We start from the raw sequence: 20738 nt of genomic DNA on the forward strand, positions 1-20738 counted from the left end.
TGACATCGGTAGTGGGGAAAATGCTAGAGTCCATTATAAAAGATGTAATAGCAAAGCACTTGGAAAACAGTGACAGGATTGGACAAAGTCAACATGGATTTACAAAAGGTAAATCGTGCTTGACTAACCTACTGGAATTTTTTGAGGATGTAACTGGTAAAATAGATAAGGGAGAACCAGTGGATGTGGTGTATTTGGACTTTCAGAAGGCTTTCAATAAGGTCCCGCATAAGAGATTAGCATGTAAAGATAAGGCACATGGGATTGGGGGCAAGGTATTGACTTGGATAGAGAACTGGTTGGCAGACAGAAAGCAAAGAGTTGGAATAAACGAGTCTTTTTCCGAGTGGCAGCCAGTGACTAGTGGGGTACTGCAGGGATCGGTCCTTGGGCCCCAGCTATTCACAATATATATTAATGATCTAGACAAGGGAACTAGATGTAATATCTCCAAATTTGCAGACGACACAAAGCTGGGTGGGCGTGTGTGCTGCGAGGAGGATGCCGAGAAACTCCAGGATGCTTTGGACAGGTTGGGTGAATGGGCAAAAGCATGGCAGATGCAATATAACGTGGATAAATGCGAGGTTATCCACTTTGGTGGCAAAAACAGGAAGGCAGATTATTATCTGAATGGCAATAGATTGGGAGAAGGGGAAGTGCAACGAGATCTGGGTGTCCCTGTGCACCAGTCGCTGAAGGTAAGCATGCAGGTGCAGCAGGCGGTTAAGAAGGCAAATGGCATGTTGGCCTTTGTAGCGAGAGGGTTTGAGTACAGGAACAAGGATGTCTTGCTGCAATTATACAGGGCCTTGGTGAGACCACATCCTGAGTATTGTGTGCAGTTTTGGTCGCCTTATCTGAGGAAGGATGTTCTTGCCATGGAAGGAGTTCAGCGAAGATTCACCAGGCTGATACCTGGGATGGCAGGAATGACGTATGAGGAGAGATTGGGTCGATTGGGCTTGTACTCACTGGAGTTTAGAAGAATGAGAGGGGATCTCATTGAAACTTATAAAAGTCTGACAGGACTGGACAGACTAGATGCAGGAAGGATGTTCCCGATGGTCGGGGAGTCCAGAACCAGGGGTCACAGTCTAAGGATAAGGGGTAGGCCATTTAGGACAGAGATGAGGAGGAATTTCTTCACCCAGAGAGTGGTGAACCTGTGGAATTCTCTACCACAGAAGGCAGTAGAGGCCAATACATTAAATATATTGAAGAATGAGTTGGATATATTTCTTAAGGCTAAAGGGATCAAGGGGTATGGGGAGAAAGCAGGGACCAGGTATTGAATTTGGATGATCAGCCATGATCGCATTGAATGGCGGAGCAGGCTCGAGGGGCCAAATGGCCTACTCCTGCTCCTATCTTCTATGTTTCTATGTTGCCAGGCTGCACAGCCATAGAGGACATTGAAGGCCAAGCCTGCTCCTCTTTTCAGCCAACTTCCACGTGAGCACACTTCCCAACAGGGGCCACTAGAGAAGAGTCATGAACACTAACCTTGGCTCATTTTTTTTTACCATTTTAGTTTAACAGTGCTGAGGCCTATTGTAGCTCTCCAGCTCAGAACCAAATAAGACCACATATGAGGTCCTCCTCATCTGCATGATTCAATGCCACAACGACTGTTGCCTTAACCCACTAGGCCATCAAGTCCAGTAAATCATTCCTAGTCTCACTGTGACTTGATTTTAACATTTCTGCTGAAATTTCTTTTAATTGCACCTCTTTTTTTACGTTCTTTAATTCATTGATGATTTGTATCATTGTAACTGCCTATTAATCAATTTAATAGTTTAGCTCTGGCATGTTCTGGATCTCATTACAGGTTGCTGGCATTTCTGGTTGTGGTTAATTAGGGAAGATTACAGAACAAAACTAGGAATAACAAACTCACAGCGCTCTTTTATTATTGTTTGGTGAACATTTATGACTGGATAGTCAGTATAAAGCTGATGAATAGTGAACCAGGATAAAAGAAGATACAGAAGTTGAATTTCTTTGAAACATGCCATGAAAGTTGGCCTGAAAAATCAGCATTAGCTGATCTCCAGTGGCATTGCTCATTATTACTCTAAGGCTCAAGGCCTCCCTTAATGTGGTTGCACTCGGAACACAACACATGTTGCATGTTTGTTGCCTTACAGGTGCACAATTTAGCATCACCACATTACTATTTATATGAAGATTTAATGAAAAATCAGGCTGTCTGGCATGCCAAAGTTAATATTTTCAATTATGGTGTCAAAGTTGAAAGGTCACTTATAGCACAGCCAGTTTTGGGGCCCGCTTACTCCACTAATTCATATGCCTCCTATGCTAATGTACTCCACTTCCTGCAAAAATAAGGAAAAAATAGGGACTCCCAATTCTATTTTTCAATAAATTCAATTTTAACTACACCTCCAAAATACTGCCCATATTGGTAGTCAATGAGGATAATTTTCACTTTGGGCATGGCCCTAAAACTGGCAGTTATGAATCAGTCAGTCATTATACACCCAACCTCATTTTCATTTGCATTGAAGTCAATGGAAAGGAAAACTGAGCCAAGCGTATAATGGGCAGCCAATCAGCAACCACTCATCTTCCGCCCATGCCCAAAGTAAAAATTAACCCAATGTTTCTAAAACATATATATATACAGTGTAATTTTTCAAGGCATTGTTCCCGGCACGGAACATCCCTAAACGGGACTGTGGCCGGAGATAGGGTTTTCCACTATAGAGTCAATTCGGTGACTTGTGCTCCTCCAGTGAAGATAGAGCCTTGTAAAATTACCCCAATAAAGTTATTCTTGGTGTGCTGTTTACACCATCCCAGGGAGAAACTCAACAGAGGCTTTCCTTGTAAGTTTAAATGTTGCTTTTTTGTTTTTGGGATGTGAGCATCACTGGCAAGGCCAGCATTTATTGCCCATCCCTAATTGCCCTTGAGAAGTTGGTGGTGAGCCGCCTTCTTGAACCGCTGCAGTCTGTGTGGTGAAGGTACTCGCACAGTTAGGTAGGGAGTTCCAGGATTTTGACCCAGTGAGGAAGAAGGATCAGCGATACACTTCTAAGTCAGGATGGTGGGTGACTTGGAGGGGAACTTGAAGGTGGTGGTGTTCCCATGTGCCTGCTGCCCTTGTCCTTCTAGCTGGAAGAGGTCGCGGGTTTGGCAGGTGCTGCTGAAGGAGCCTTGACGATTTGCTACAGTGCATCTTGTAGATGATACACACTGCAGCCATGGTACTCCGGTCCTGGATGATAGAAACATAGAAGATAGGAGCAGGAGTAGGCCATTCGGCCCCTCGAGCCTGTTCCACCATTTAATGAGATCATGGCTGATCATCCAAATTCAGTACCCTGTCTCTGCTTTCTCCCCATATCCCTTGAACCCTTTAGCCTTAAGAAATATATCTAACTCCTTCCTGAATATATTTAATAAGTTGGCCTCAACTGCCTTCTGTGGTAGAAAATTCCACAGGTTCACCACTCTCTGGGTGAAGAAATTCCTCCTCATCTCAGTCCTAAATGGCTTACCCCTTATCCATAGACTGTGACCCCTGGTTCTGGACTCCCCGTGATCGGGAACACCCTTCCTGTATCTAGTCTGTCTAGTCCTGTTAGAATTTTATAAGTTTCAATGAGATCCCCTCTCATTCTTCTAAACTCCAGCGAATATAAGCCTAATCGACTCAATCTCTCTTCATACGTCATTTCTGCCATGCCAGGTATCAGTCTGGTGAATCTTCGCTGCACTCCCTCCATGACAAGAAAATACTTCCTCAGATAACGCGACCAAAAAAGGCCCTGTACAACTGGAGCAAGACATCCTTGCTCCTGTACTCGAATCTTCTCACTATGAAGGCCAGCATACCATTTGCCTTCTTAACCACCTGCTGCACCTGCATGCTTACCTTCAGCGACTGGTGCACAAGGACACCCAGGGCTCATTGCACTTCCCCTTCTCCCAACCTATTGATCTTCAGATAATAATCTGTCTTCCTGTTTTTGCCACCAAAGTGGATAACCTCGCATTTATCCACATTATAATGGCCCAGTAATTCGGGTCCAAATGCGTGAGTACGGTCTGGGTACTCACGCATCTGGCCGGATGAAATGCCGGTGTTCAGGAAACACCGTGCATGTGGAGAACGCCGGCATTTCCGGTCCTCTGAACGAAGGGGTTCAGAGGCACAGTGCGTGCGACTGCACAGGCAGCGCGTGCACAGTGAACTTCGTCGATTTCATTCATGGATTCAGTGAGGGTAAGTCCTTACAAATTACACTTGAAAAAAGCATGTGTAAAGTTGTTCCAAGGCTGCGGAGGAAGATATATTTTATCGTGGAGCTTCTGAAAGGCAATATTTTTGTTTGGGAAAGTGAGGAAGGTTATTTTAAGAAATGCTGAGGTTAGTTTTAAAGTTTAAATTTTTTTTTTTAAATGGGTTTTCAGTACGGTAGGTAGAAGGAGCAATTGTGGCTGTGTGAATTGAATGTGAAAATGAGTGTTCTAAAATGAGTAATGTAACATTTCCAGCTCTTTTAAGAAAGAAACTTTTCATCAGTAATAAGTAATTATGTATGTATGTCCACATATATTCCTTTACGTATATGTATGTATGTTTTATATTCCTTTACTTATGTGTATGAATGTATGTTTTTAATTATGATTTTCCAATAAGTTACTTTCTCTGAAAGTCATAATTAAATAAATACATTCATACACATAAGTAAAGGAATATATACATACACGCAAAGGAATATATACAGACATACATACATAATTACTTAAAAGAATATATTACTGATGAAAAGTTTCTTTCTTAAAAATGTTGGAGTCATTTTTACATTTAATAAACACAGCAAATTCAATTCACATAGCCACAATTGATCCTTCTACCTACAGTACTGAAAACCCGTTTTAAAAAACAAAAATAAACTTTAAAACTTACCTCAGCATTTCTTAAAATAACTATCCTCCCTTTCCCAAACATAAATATTGCCTTTCAGAAGCTCCACAATAAGAAATATCTTCCTCCGCAGCCTCTGGAGCAACTGTACTCATACTTTTTTCATGTGTAAGTTGTAAGGACTTGACCTCACTGAAAGCATGAATGAAAGCGGCGAATTTTACTGCGCACGCGCTGCCTGTGCAGTCGCATGCGTTCTGCCTCTGAACCCCTTCGTTCAGAGGACAGGAAATGCCGGTTTTCCCCGCATGCGCTGTGCATGCTGAAAACCGGCATTTCCTCCGGCCAGACGCGTAAGTACCCCGACCGTACTCGCACGTTTGGAAGGGAATTAATGGGCCAACATTTTACATGTCAATAAAATAAAAAATTTAACAATTGGACGATTTGCCCCCTCGCATCTGCGACTGAGGGTCCAAGGAGGTGCATTGCGCAAGAGGTCATCATCGTACGTATCCTCACACTGTTCCCTTTGGGGAACTGTATGAAGTGGTGGAAGGATTTATGGTCGTGATTAACGCTCATTCCGTGACCGTAACCATCTTTGAACCAGCCATTAGGGTGGTTAGTCCTATGGCGGGAGGGTTTTACGAGCTCCCACAAGCTATACAAGGAGGGGGGGCCACCCACACCCAGGGACGCAAATATCCCGCTGGATGTCCACCCAGAATTTATAGTTGGAGCTCCGACTCCACTTGCCGGGACTGTCTGGAGTGGGGTTCGAAACCCTACTCCTTCTGGCCCAGCGGCGGGGATGCTTACTGCTACGCAAAAGGCCCACTCCGCACAAAAGGTGACACCCATACGTTTCCTGCGCCTTTTCCCTCCCCGTGACTGGAGCCCTATGCTGCCACTTGAAAGACCAAGCTAGCATCTGTCCTTTTTGCGGCACCTTTGACTTCTCATTACCAATGATGAGCAGGCGCTGCACCTCCACCTCTTTGAGGAGATTGCTGAGGTCATCATCAGTTCAATTGTGAGTTCTTTTAATGCCGTGAATTGTGCTCATTCCAGCCATTTCACGTTGCTAATCGGATTGGGCCTTTGGCATAGCAGTAGGACCCCCGCCGCTGGGCCAGACAGGGTAGGGTTTCGAACCCCGCTCCAGACAGTCCCGGCAAGTGGAGTCGGAGCTCCAACTATAAATTCTGGGTTGACATCCAGTGGGATATTTGCGTCCGTGGGTGTGGGTGTGGGTGGCCCCCCTCCTTGTATAGCTTGTGGGAGCCCGTAAAACCCTCCCGCCATAGGACTAACCACCCTAATGGCTGGTTCAAAGATGGTTATGGTCACGGAATGAGCGTTAATCACGGCCATAAATCCTTCCACCACTTCATACAGTTCCCCAAAGGGAACAGTGTGAAGACACGTATGACGACGACATTGCTAAATAAATAAATGGAATTTAAAAAATTCTTTTAGGGCTTTTAAAAGTCTTTAAATTGCTTTAATTCTGTTTAAAACTACTTCAGATTCTTCAAAATAATGTAAACGTTTTTAAAAGTTTATAAAAGTTACCAAAATCTTCAAAAAACTTCCAAAAACCTATTTAAACTGCTGCTTTGCATGTAAAAATGCTTAGCAGCTTGTCAGAAACATTGGGGGCATGTCCTGTTAAACTGAGACCTCAAGGGGCGTGTCTCAGTTGCACAGCGCGCTACAGGCTTCGCGCTGGCTGCACTCCTGGGCGGCGTGACGTCAGACGCTGCCCGGGATTCTTCTTTTTTAAACATGAATTCCAGGCGTCCCTGGAGGTGAAATGTCAGCGCGTCGGGTAAGTGCATATACGGGGCTTGCCACCGACCCGAATTACTGGGCCACTGTATCTGCCATGCATCTGCCCAAGCACCCAACCTGTCCAAATCATACTGGAGATTCTCTGCATCCTCCTCAGAGCACACACGCCCACCCAGCTTTGTGTCGTCTACAGACTTGGAGATATTACATCTAGTTTCCTCGTCTAGATTATCAAAATATATTATGAATAGCTGGGGTTCTAGCACCGATCCCTGTGGTCACTGCCTGCCACTCGGAAAAGGACCCGTTTATTCCAACTCTTTGCTTCCTGTCTGCCAACCAGTTCTCTACCCAAGACAGTACCTTACCCCCAATCCCATGTGCTTTAACTTTTCACGCTAATCGCTTATGCGGGACCTTATCGAAAGCCTTCTGAAAGTCCAAATACACCACATCCACTGGTTCTCCCTTATCTATTCTACCAGTTACATCCTCAAAAAATTCCAGTAGATTAGTCAAGCATGATTTACCTTTTGTAAATCCATGTTGACTTTGTCCAATCCTGTCACTATTTTCCAAGTCCTCTGCTATTACATCTTTTAAAATGGACTCTAGCATTTTTCCCACTACTGATGTCAGGCTTACAGGTCTATAATTACCCATTTTCTCTCTACCACCTTTTTTAAATAGTGGGGTTACATTAGCTACCCTCCAATCCATGGGAACTATTCCAGAGTCTATAGAATTTTGAAAGATGACCAGCAATGCATCTACTATTTCTCAGGCCACTTCCTTAAGTACCCTAGGATGTAGATTATCAGGCCCTGGGGATATATCGGCCTTCAATCCCGTCAATTTCCCTAACACCATTTCCCTAACAATACTGATTTCATTCAATTCCTCCCTCTCATTAGGCCCTATTTTCCCTGAAATCTCTGGAAGGTTATTTGTGTCCTCCTTTGTGAAGACAGAACCAAAGCATGTATTTAATTGATCAGCCATTTCTTTGTTCCCCATTATAAATTCCCCTGATTCTGACTGCAAGGAACCTACGCGTGACTTCACCAATCTTTTTCTCTTCACATATCTATAGAAGTTTTTACAGTCAGTTTTTATGTTCCCTGCAAGTTTACTCTCATATTCTATTTCCCCCCTCTTAATTAATCCCTTTGTCCTCCTTTGCTGAATCCTAAACTGCTCCCAATCCTCAGTTTTGCTGCTTTTTCTGGCCAATTTATATGTCCTCTCCTTGGATCGCATGCTATCCATAATTTCCCTTGTTAGCCATGGTTGAGTCACCTTTGTTTTATTTTTATGCCAAACAGGGATGCACAAATTCTGTAGTTCTTCCATGCGATCTTTAAATGTTTGCCATTGCCTATCCACCGTCAACCCTTTAAGTAACGTTCCCCAATCCATCCGAACCAACTCGCGCCTCATACCATCGTAGTTTCCTTTATTTAAATTCAGGACCCTAGTCTCTGAGTCAACTACTTCACTCTCCATCTTAATGAAGAATTCTATCATATTACGATTGCTCCTCCCCAAGGGGCCTCGCACAACAACATTGCTAATTAATCCTTTCTCATTACATAATACCCAGTCTAAGATAGCCTGATCTCTAGTTGGTTCCTCGACATATTGGTCCAGGAAACCATCCTGTATACACTCTAGGAATTCCTCCTCCACAGTATTGTTACTAATTTGGTTAGCCCAATCTATGTGTAGATTAAAGTCACCCATGATAACTGCTGTGCCCTTATTGCACACATCTCTAATTTCCCATTTAATGCCAACCCCAAACTCAGCATTACAGTTTGGGGGTCTGTATACAACTCCCACTAATGTTTTCTGCCCCATGGTATTTCTCAGCTCTACCCATACAGATTCCACATCATCAGAGCTAATATCCTTCCTTACTATTGTGTTAATGATGCTGAGTTTCTTGAGTGTTGTTGGAGCTGCACTCATCCAGGCAAGTGGAGAGTATTCCATCACACTCCTGACTTGTGCTTTGTAGATGGTGGAAAGACTTTGGGGAGTCAGGAGGTAAGACACTCGCCGCAGAATCCCTAGCCTCTGACCTGCTCTTGTTGCCACAGTATTTACGTGGCTGGTCCAGTTAAGTTTCTGGTCAATGGTGACCCCCAGAATGTTGATGGTGGGGGATTCGGCGATGGTGATGCTGTTGAATGTCAATTGGTGGTGGTTAGACTCTCGTTTGTTGGCTATAGTCATTGCCTGGCACTTCTGTGGCGCGAATGTTACCTGCCACTTATCAGCCCAAGCCTAAACGTCATCCAGGTGTTGTTGCATGTGGGCCTGGGCTGCTTCATTATCTGAGGAGTTGCAAATGGCACAGAACACTGTGCAGTCATCAGCGAACATCTGCATTTCTGACCTTATGTTGGAGGGAAGGTCATTGATGAAGCAGCTGAAGATGGTTGGGCCTAGGACACTACCCTGAAGAACACCTGCAGCGATGTCCTGGGGCTGTGATGATTGACCTTCAACCACCACAATCATCTTCCTTTGTGCTAGGTATGACTCCAGCCAGTGGAGAGTTTTCCCCCCTGATTCCCATTGACTTCAGTTTTACTAGGGCTTGATGCCACACTTGGTCAAATGCTGCCTTGATGTCAAGGGCAGTCACTCTCACCTCACCTCTGGAATTCAGCTCCTTTGTCCATGTTTGGACCAAGGCTGTAATGAGGTCAGGATCCGAGTGGTCTTGGCGAAACCCAAACTGGGCATCAGTGAGCAGGTTATTGGTGAGTAAGTGCTGCTTGATAGCACTGTCGATGACACCTTCCATCACTTTGCTGATGATTGAGAATAGACTGATGGGGCGGATATTGGCCGGATTGAATTTGCCCTGCTTTTTGTGGACAGGATATACCTGGACAGTTTTCCACATTGTCGGATAGATGCCAGTGTTGTAGCTGTCTGGAACAGCTTTGCTAGAGGTGCGGCTAGTTCTGGAGCATAAGTCTTCAGCACGATAGTCGGGATGTTTTCAGGGCCCATAGCCTTTGTTGTATCTAGTGCGCTCTGCTGTTTCTTGATATCATGCGGGGTGAATCGAATTGACTGAAGTCTGGTTTTTGTGATGGTGGGGACCTCAGCAGTAGGCCGATATGGATCATTGGTAGAGGCTGTGGTATAGTGGATGGAACAGGCTTGATGAGCTCAATAATTTTATGCTTTCCAATGTTTTTATTTCTTTTGCCTTTAAATCATGTAGGAACAGGTGTACAAAACATCTGTACCAGCCAGACAAATTGGTCAGTGTGGCACAGGGACCAAATACTAAGGGAACACATTAAACATATTAAAATTAGGAATAATAAAGGAAGATGGTGAAATAATAATAAATAAATAAATAAAAAGGAGAAACTGTTTCCACTGGCAGGAGGATCAGTAACCAAAGGACACAAATTTAAGATAATTGGCAAAAATTATAGGGGGCAAATGAGAAGAATTGTTTTTACACAGCAAGTTATTATGATCTAAAATGCACAGCCTGAAATGATGTTGAAAGCAAATTCAGTATTAACTTTCAAAAGGGAATTGGATATATACTTGAAAAGGAGACATTTGCAGAGCTGTGGTCAAAGAGCAGGGGAGTGGGACTAATAGGATAGCACTTTCAAAGAGCCGGTACAGACACAACAGGCTGAATTCCCTCCTTATGTGCTGTATGATTCTATGATTCAATATGGATGGAAGTTTTCACCCAATGGATAATAATGTTTATCATTTCAAAAAGAATTCAATAAGTATTTGAAATGGAAGAATATAAATGGATACAGAAAAGGGTAGAACACAAGATTAGAGTAGCTAGATGTGGTGTAAATGGCAATGGCAATTTACACCTCATCTAGACTCATCTTTTGTTTCTTAACTTGTCCCATTACCATCACTTTTTGCCTTGTACCATCATCCCTTTTGTCTTTTAAGCTCTCCTGTCTTCCAGCCTATCACAGACCTCCCCTTTTGTGCTTTCCTCCCCTCCTCCCTTTCCCTGCCCCTACACTTGCTTAAAAATCTGTTACATCTCTACCTTTTTCCAGTTCTGACAAAGGGTCATCGACCTGAAACGTTAACTCTGTTTCTCTCTCTCCACGGATGTTGCCTGACCTGCTGCGTGTTTGCAGCATTTTCTGTTGTTATTTTTTTATTAGAGTAGCTAGCTGCAGTTACAGAGCTGGCATGGCTTCTGTGCTGCAATTTCTGATTCTAGACAGTTGTGACCAGGGAAGATGATTGAGCATGAATGAATTCAAGTGGCAAATAGGTGGACTTCTGGAGGGAAAGGACTGAGAGGTATAGTAAGAAGTAGGAGTGCAATGGGAGCTATACTTCACTTGTAAATTGAACTGCTGCAGTTCCCTGAGATATGAAGCGAATGAATTCAGACGCACCTGTCAATGGCACAGCTTGGCATGCTTTCAAACACCAGCCCTTCCACTGGTCTGAGCATCGAACCTGTTCATTTTACAGCAGGCATATGTGTGGGAGCTGACACAGAAATGCACTGAGCCGAACAACGCCAGATGTGGGTGAATTATCAGCTTTTAGCCAGTGTTACTATACATTATAGGCTGCAGTTGTGAATGGAACATTATTTTTATTGTGACAGCAGCTCTTTGATGGGTATGAAAATCTCATAGCACTGTCGGGCAGGTGCATCTAAATAAAACAGTGCCTGGGACAGTTTGCTCCATCTGCTTGTAACGCCTCTTGACCGAACTTCAAGTATTTTTTTTTTAATTTTGATATTATGGTTAATGTTTTCCCTCATCAATACATGGGAATGAAGTATTTTTTTGATTTTTGGAACCTAGTGAAATTCTTCCCTTTGAAAATTTAACTGAAAAACTCGATGTGAGCACCAAGCAACTCTCTCCCAGCTTTTCAATGCTGCCCTAGTTTTGGTATTGGGCATTCCGAAAAAAACATTATCACCTTATCACATCTCTCAGACCTGAAAGAGGCATCAGGCCCATTGCTTATGCAAATTGGGAGCCAAACATCCGTTTCAGGCCCCGTTGTGAAATTGGATCCCGACAGAGTGCCGCATGCGTCGTGTATGCGGCCAGTTTTCTTAGACACACAGGCAATCCCGCGGTCCTTAAAGGGGCCGCCAGAGACTACCATCCTAAAGGTAAGTTAACGGTGCTCGTCCTGATTCCACATTAAAACTGTGGACTGCTGACAGGTGCCCGCAGCTTACTGATAAGAGGCAAATGAGGCCAGAGGACCAACTGCCGTGGTCCTTCCGCCTGCCTCTTTTAGCAGTGTGCAACGTGCCCCACACTTCAACCACGGTCCAATTTCTAGGCCAAAGAGAACTCTCTGCTTGTCTTCAAGCCGCTCTGCAGTATCTCATTTGAAGAACAGCATGTCTGACAATGCAGCACTCCCTCAGTATCATGCTGGAGTATCAGCCTAGATGGTGTAGTCAAGTTCAGAAGAGGAGCTCGAACCCAATCCCTTCTGACTCAGAATGATATGTGTCGATGCTGAGAAAAGCCTCCTCCTCTTTTGAGGGTTGTAAGTGTAAGGAAAGGGTTCATTCTCTTTATATTGGCGTAAAAGTAGCCCAGAATTTGCGATTGTAATAACGGTGAGACTGTCAGCGTTCACCATCATTACTGACAGCAACTTCTGGAGTCTGAACATGCACATTTAAATGCGGAAATCCTGAAGTTGTTGGCAATGATACCCTGCTCCTCCACAGGGTTCACTGTTGCAGTCCTTGCAGATGGAAATCAATTAGAAATCACTGAATTGACATGAACTTCCACTTTTTACGCTCTACTATCACTGTAAAAACCCTTGAAAAAGTTAAGCCTTGTTGAATTAGGTGTAAATGTGTTTTTAACAGCGTACTAAGTCATAATTACTGCTGAACAACCTCTCTGGCCCTAAAAAACGAATTTTATATTTGTGGAGTGTCATTTTCTCCATTCCATGATAAAAACTATAGATTTTTAAAATAATAAATACATTTTTATTTTATTTTTTACAAGTTTGTTTATGATATTTCATCTTTTACATTAATCCCATGTGTCTGTCCCAATTTTTATTTTGCTTCCTGTAAAATTATAACAAGTGAATGATAAAACCCGCTTGCTACTTCCTGGTTTGCTGTCTGAGAATTCTTCAATGTGATTGGCTGCTTCGTCTGCTTGATGACATCACTGTTGCTGGATGCCAGAGATCCCCTCGAGATGGCGCCAGCAGGAAATTAACGTCAGAAAAGGTAAAATCGACGCCACAGAGCCCACTAAAAGTTTGTGGGTAGCTCCTTTCGAGGACAGCAGCAAGCGCCGTCACATCGCTGCTGACTGCAGAAATCCGGGCCATTAACTTTTAGCTTCTACCTGTTAACTGAGTTTCAATGTTCAGCTTAGTCAGTGGGAATTAAAAGTTCTATCAGTCAGAGACAGTCTTTAGCTGATAAGAAATTACAAAGAAGCTGTCTTTGTTAGCTCTAGCCTTTTAAAGTCACCCGCCTGAGAACTGGAAAATTAGGGTGGGTAACCAAACAGGGGAGTCTGATTTGTGTGCTGCAAGGACAGGGCAAGCAAATCAAATCAGTCCCCCATTCCAGTTCTTGGTCCGTAGCCCTGCAGGTTAGAGCATCCCAAGTGCACATCCAAGTACTTTTTAAAGGTGGTTAGGGTTCCTGCCTCTACCACCCTTTCAGGCAGTGAGTTCCGGACCCCCACAACCCTCTGGGTAAAGAAATTTCCCCTCAAATCCCTTCTAAACCTTCCACCAATTACTTTAAATCTGTGCCCCCTGGTTTTTGGCCCCTCTGCTAAGGGAAATACGTTCTTTCTATCCACTTTATCTATGCCCCTCACAATTTTATACACCTCAATAAGGTCTCCCCTCAGCCGTCTCTGTTTTAAGGAAAACAAACCCACCCTATCCAGTCTTTCCTCATAGCTAAGATTCTCTACTCCCGGCAACATCCTTGTAAATCTCCTCTGTACCCTAGTGCAATCTCATCTTCCTTGTAATGTGGTGACCAGAACTGCACGCAGTACTCTAGCTGAGGCCTAACTAATGTTTTATACAGTTAAAGCATAACCTCCCTGCTCTCGTATTCTATGCTTGTTTAGATGTATTGTGGCGCATCTTTAAATAAGAATAAAATAATAATTTCTGCAGTCAATTGGAAAGCAAAAAGACTCTTCATTACCCAATTGGATGATTCTTGACTGTCAGTCAAACAGCCTTTTTCCCATCTCCAATAATTTTGTAACTAATACACAGAAGTGTTCAAAGAAAATGAATGGGCTAGATTTTCGGGGAGCTGTCAGGCGGGGTTTCAGGTGTGTGGGGGGGGGAAATCCCGACTTTGAGGGTCCCGACACCATCCCACCCAAAACCCCGCCCCACGTAAGTTTCAGGGGCGGCGGGTACCTGCCCCGCACTGGGACCCGCCAAAATCAGGCGGGAAGGGAATAGTGCCAATTAACTGCCTGTTAACAGGTAGTTAACAGGCAGTTTTTAGCCTAATCTCCATTTTGAGGGGTTTCGTATGGGTTTCCCGATGGCTCCAAACCATGCCAGGTTAGAGCAGCGGGCCGTCAGGTTGAATGAGTTGGAGGGGTCGCGATATCGGCGCTCAGGTGAGTGATGGGTGCATGAGTGTAAAGGTAAGTGTGTTGGGTGTGTCTAAAGTGTGTAAAGAACTTTTACTTACCTTTACTTACCTTAACAGCCTTTCTTCCTGTAGCCGTCGGGAGCGCATCACTCAGCCGGAACTGAAAGCTGAACGGCTGCGATATGTCAAAAGTGACAGCCTTCAGCTTTTAGTGCTGCTGAGATTTCTAAATGAGTCTGCGCAGAAGGACTCATCTTAGAAATCAGACGTTTGACAGCTTCAAACAGCTGTGAAACACTGATATTTCATCTGTCAGAAATCTTGACAGATGAAATTTCAGTCTGTGACGTCACCTGTTGCCGGGTGGCCCTTAATTGGCCTGCTGAGCCCGCTGGGCGGGCTCAACAAGGTCAATCAAGGGAAAATCACGCGGATTGGCCGGACGTCGAAGTAGGCGGGTCAGAAACCCGAAAGGGGAAGTCCCGCCTTCTTCCCGACAGGTTCGGCAAAATCAACCCCTATGTTTTTTAATGACCCAATGATTTTTCTCCTGGGTTACTCGTAGCAGTGTCCTGGAGATTAATCTTGAATTGCTGTAGCCTCCAGGCCAATCGTGGAGAGTTGGAAACCCTAGATGAGGTACTGGAGGGCTCTTGTCTGTCATAAGTCATGAACAGGACCATCATTTTACAGAGACTGACAAAGTCAAGTTCCAGTTTTGCCTCATGGCATTCCTGCAATTTTATTTATGTTTTGAGATGACATCTCGTGCTACCTTCTGTTTATAATCAGGCCGAATGTTTTATACTGGCTGAATGATTTTTTTATCATGAGGGATTACCAGATTTTAGGGGGTGGGTGGGGTGGGGGCAAGGGTTATTGGAGATCGTATTTTGGATTTCAACCCGTTTTTGTGTGAAAATTGTAGCCTTCTTCACAAAAATCTACCTCTAGAAAAGGGAGGAAGGAAGTGAAGGGAAGGAAATTGGAAAAATAATTGGTTGGGGATTTTAAACTTCTGTTTAATTGAACCGAACTATTTATTCCAGTGGCGATGACGAATGTCCACTTGCTGTTGCCAAGGATGTAGTTTGAAGCTAGAAATCACAAGCAGATTATAAGGTATATATGTTCCTGTATCTCAGACTTTATGAACCTTTGCAAGCAATATAACCTTCTTAAATAGGTCTCCGTTCCTTCATCGTCGTTGGGTCAAAATCGTGGAAATCCCTACCTAACATCCCGTGAATGAATACAAAAAAATTGAATTTTAATGATAGTCAAGGAAGAACAGATCAGTTGCAGGAAAATTAGTGTTTGTCACTGACCTGTTGGGAAGAGGGGGGTGCGGGGGAAGGAGTGGGGGTGCATGTGCGATGAACCATCATGGGCTTATTTAGTTCTGAGCCAGTGGTCACGCCTTGGGCCAAAGCAAAGGAAGATGAATGGACAATGTTATTTGACGTGATGGCACTGAACCCATTTCTCAGTTGCCTGGACAAACCATGTGCATCTTAATGAGCTTTCAATTCATCACTTATTCCATGCTTCACACTGCAGACTCGCCACAGTTCTGTTGAGGTTGGGAGTGATTTATAGACACAATTCAGGCTAAATCAAACGATGCAGCTAGCAATGAAAAGATTAGAGAACACATTGTGCAAAATTTAAAACCCAGACAGATGGGAGACACTCAGTTCTGTTTTGACACTTTCCCCACTCCCAGTTCCCGAGAAACAAATATATACGTGCACATTCACACACAGATATGCACGCACTCACACACACACACACAAACTCACACGCACCAATGCCATATGCATGGGCTTTAAAGGGGCAATAATTGGAATGTTGTCTGTGAATTTATTTTCCAATCATAGTGCTGCAGAAATAAATGGCTGGTTCTGGAAAAGTGACTGAAATTAATGAACTGTGCATTAAGCTTTCTAAAGGTATGATTTGTTTTGAAAGTTGAAAAACTTTATTAGATTGGTTACCTCCACAGAGACTTAAGTCGTGAGCCATCCAGCGTATGTGAAGCGACTAGAAATGAGGGAGCTTTGCAAAGCTGCAGCACCATGGGCTGCCATTACATCAGCCCTCCCTTTCTAATACTGTAACTTTTGATAATTGCAGAGTCCCAAAGCATAGGCCAGGGACTAGACTTGGCTCTCTGACTAGTACTTGTCTAAGAAGGATTTAGTTTTTCTCTCTGTTTCCTTCACTTTCCTACCAACCTCTCCACAAGGGGCTGACATTAGGGAAGATGTTTGCGCGTGGACCCTCTGGCACCTCACCCAGTTGCCCATTCTTAGTCACGCGCAAACTTAGGTAGTGAGTGTCAGCAGGCTATTTCACACTAGGGAGTATAACATACAGTTGGATCGGCTGTAGCAGATATTCTTTACATTGCCCAAGTAGCCAGTCTTCATTTATAAACCACGAGAGTGAGTGTTGGCAGGCTATTTTACCACAAGAGTCTCCTCCTGCCATCCAGATGCACACACACAGAGGCCTGGATTTTAATCTGGAGGCAAGCTCTGTACAGCGGGGGGGGGGGGTGGGGGGGGGCTGTTGTGAATTCGGGAATCCTGGAAGAATGGCTTTCCTGAATGTCCTGCAGAATTTAACTGCGGGGCTGCTTCAGATTTTCTTCTGTTGGGTTCCCGCCCACAGGCAGCCTGATTTCGGGTGGGAAGCCTGCTTCACAAGGCCGAAGCCTTCAACAGCAGGTGGTGTATTGGGGGAGTGAGAGGGATTGTATGGGGGTCTGGATTGTGGGGGAGGTCCGATGGGGGGGTAACCTGATTGTGGGTAGTGGGGGTCCAATGGTGGTCCGGGGTTCCGATCGCAGTGGGGGGGAATCCGATGGGGGTCTGGGACTCCTGATTGCAGGTAGGGAGTTCATTGGTGGTCCGGGGGGTCCCGATCGTGTAGGGGTCCGATGGTGGTCCAGAGATCTCAATTGCGAGGGGGGGGTGTCCAATGGTGGTCCAGGGGGTTCCTTTGGTATTCGAGGAAGGCCCAATGGTGGTTAGGGGACCCAATGGTGGTTGGGGAGGTCTGCTGGTGGTTGGGGTGGTGTCTAATGGGGGTTGGGGAGGTCTGATGGTGGTTGGGGGGAGGGTCCAATGGGGGGTTGGGGAGTCCAATGGGGGGTTGGGGAGTCCAATGATGGGAGGAGCAGACAGATCATGGTGGGCACTTTACTGGATAGCTTGTTGGGCCTAGAGGAAGCACTTCTGTTCCTCCTGGCCCATAAGCAGTGCAGTAAAAGCACTTACCTCATGGATTCAGCTCTTCTCGCCTCCTTTAAGTTGCTGAGTTTCCCGAGGCCTGGGAACCCCTGCTGATATGAGCTAAACATAGAATCACTGTTAAAATGAAGACGGACCGCCTCATTTTTAATGGTTAAATGACCAACTGCTTCCCTCGAGCAGATTGGTTGCCCATCCCTTGTTCCGCCTCTTAAAACCAGGCGTGGGCGGGTTCGGCTCCTGTTCTGGAATTTTTGCATTTTAACCTCTGACACGACCCCAACCCACCCCCGTTTTTGGTAGTTAAGATTCAGCCCACAGTCTCTGAATAGGAATCAGGAGAGGGAGGCTTGGCTGATTTTTCCACTAGTCCACGGGTACGAAATGAAATGTAGAGCCCACTAATCTGGACTAGCGGAGATGAGCTAATTCAGCACAGGCCAAGGATAAAGCTGGGATCTTCCTGACCTGTATGGCCCACTTCCAAAGTGAGTAGAGCCCTTACCAATTGATCCACTCTTTGGGGGAGTGTCCTTAGAAGGATTTACATTCGACAATTCCTAGAAATTCTACCTGAGTGGTAGTCAGTGTGGAAGATTCATCCCATCAGAGACGAGCCCACAGTTGATTGTTGGATCTTACAGTTCACTGTAACCGTCGTGATACAAATTCATTTTCTTTGTAAGAAATACCCCAATAATCAATGAGGCCTTCCAGAGAATTGGTGATAAACAATGATTTAGAGGGGTGACTGGAGGTTGGAATGATTGATTCATTCTCAGAGTTCAGAACCTTTAAATTAACATGAAGACCACTGGCTGTAAATCCAGGCTTCTAGCACACGTAAATTAAATTAAAAACTTGCCACAAATTATCAGAATGTTTCCAGATTTTTATCCTGGACCACTCGCAACAAAAACAAGTAAAGATCTGGCTCTGCCACAGGGTATTAACTGTACCTGCCCCTTTAACAGTGTTGTGGCCTTTAAGGCCCTGATTTTACTCCTCCTGCACTGGAACACCTCCAACAGCACCCATGGTAACAAGGCCCAGCAGGAAATGCTGCAATGTTTCCCTGAGCACAGTGCACATACCTCACTTAAGAACTGTTCCAGAAGAGGAAAATCGGCTCTCTATTATCACAGATTTTTATTTTGTCATTTGTTGTATTAGCTGAAGATCCAGTTACTTACAAAGATAAACATTCATGAAAACAGAGGAATTTTTGAAACAGGTAAAGACCAGGAGGCCCTGCAATCCTTGTTCGATAGATCGACCGCAGTTACTCGTTTCACTTTATCTCTCAATCCTTTCCCTTTCCAGGAAATCAACACTTACCTTTGGCGAGCCTATGCGGTTCCATCACCCGTGAAACTTGTCGGAGCTTGCACTGCGCAGGCTCCAACCAAAAGTGGCAATCGGGCTCCTAGTTAAAAGAAAGAAAGAAAGACTTGCATTTATATAGCACCTTTCATGACCACTGGACGTCTCAAAGCGCTTTACAGCCAATGAAACACTTTTTGAAGTGGAGCCACTGTTGTAATGTGGGAAACGCAGCAGCCAATTTGCGCACAGCAAGTTCCCACAAACAGCAATGTGATAATGGTCCAGAAATTCGGGTCCCCACGGGTGAGTACGCACTGTCGGAAGTGTCGGTTTTGCGCATGCACTGCGCATGCGCTGGAAACCGGAACTTCCGTTCCCTTGAAGGAAGGGGTTCGGAGGTCAAAACGTGTGCGTTGGAGAGGCAGCGCGTAGACCTGGAACTTCCGATTTATTTATAGGTTTCTCCGTGCGGGTAAGTCCCTAGCCGCTGCGCGTTTAAAAAGCAGTCGCAAGGCCTGCTTTTAACAAGGTAGGAGGTGAAGTAAGTAAAATTAAAACATTTTTTCCACAGGTTTATCATTTTAAAATACTTTAAAGAAAGGTAAGTTTATTTTTAGCCCCGTTAAAAACTTTAATTAATTTTTTCAAAAATTGAAATTTTTGTTTAAAATAGTTAATTTATGTAATTTATAGTTATTTTAAAAACGTGATTTAAAAAAAAAAAATATTTGAAGTTTTACTTTTGGGGCCGATCTCTATTCATAGATTTGACAGGTCTTCCTGTCAAATCTATGAATGGAGATTCCCTGCTCCGATTGGCTCCCCATGGCCCACGTGATCCCAGGTGACGCTGTGAACTAACTGCGCCCCTGGGATACGCGAGCACTGCGCGCCGGTAGCTGGAGGAGGCCCAGGATCTGAATCCCACGCGGGCCCACAGCACAACGGCAGGCGCGTTATGTAAGTGCAGGTCGGGGGCTTGCGCCCGCGGGAAGCCTCCAACCCGAATTTCTGGCCCAATCTGTTTTTGTTGTGTTGGTTGAGGGATAAATATTGGCCTGGACACCGGGGATAACTCCCCTGCTCTTCTTTGAAATAGTGCCATGGGATCTTTTACGTCCACCTGAGAGAGAGCAGATGGGGCCTCGGTTTAACGTCTCATCCAAAAGAATTTACGTCATAGGACAATATTTAGCATATTAAAAAAGGGGCCTATCACCTGAAACAGGCGGGCACTTTGGACACCCGACGGTAGGCCCCTTTCAAAATGAAGTCGGCTGCATTGCCGGTGTTAATGGGGCGGGAAGGCTACCGACCCCATTTTGAGACTATTACATTCACGTTAACACCAGGCGAGAAAAGTCAAAATCGTCCCTTGGACTTTTTAGCTTAGATAGGAGTCATCTGAGAGGTGCTGAAATAAGGTTTATAAGATAGTTAATGAATGGAAACAATGGCCCAGATATTCTGATCGCAGAGGGCTGCAATCTGGAAAAATCTGCGCCCTTACCTGAGGGCTCCCGAGAGGCCCACAGTTCCGCTGCTGGGCCTCTCCAATCTGCCGGTGCGCAGGGCCCACGTATCCCAGAGGTGCAGGTAGTTCGCAGCGTCCCTGGGATCATGTGGTCCATGGGGAGCCAATCAGAGAAGGGAATCTCCCTTCATACATTTGACAGGAAGACCTGTCAAATATATGAATGGAGATCACCCCCAAAACATAGTAAAACTTCAAATAAATTTTTTTTTAAATCACATTTTCAAAATGACTTGAAATTACATAAATTAACTATTTTAAACAAAAAAATTTAAATTTTTGAAAAAATTAAATTAA

The sequence above is a fragment of the Somniosus microcephalus genome, chromosome 7 (genome assembly GCF_052327205.1).
Source record: "Somniosus microcephalus isolate GS21.2 chromosome 7, FLI_Smic_1.0, whole genome shotgun sequence".
Lineage (NCBI taxonomy): Eukaryota > Metazoa > Chordata > Chondrichthyes > Squaliformes > Somniosidae > Somniosus > Somniosus microcephalus.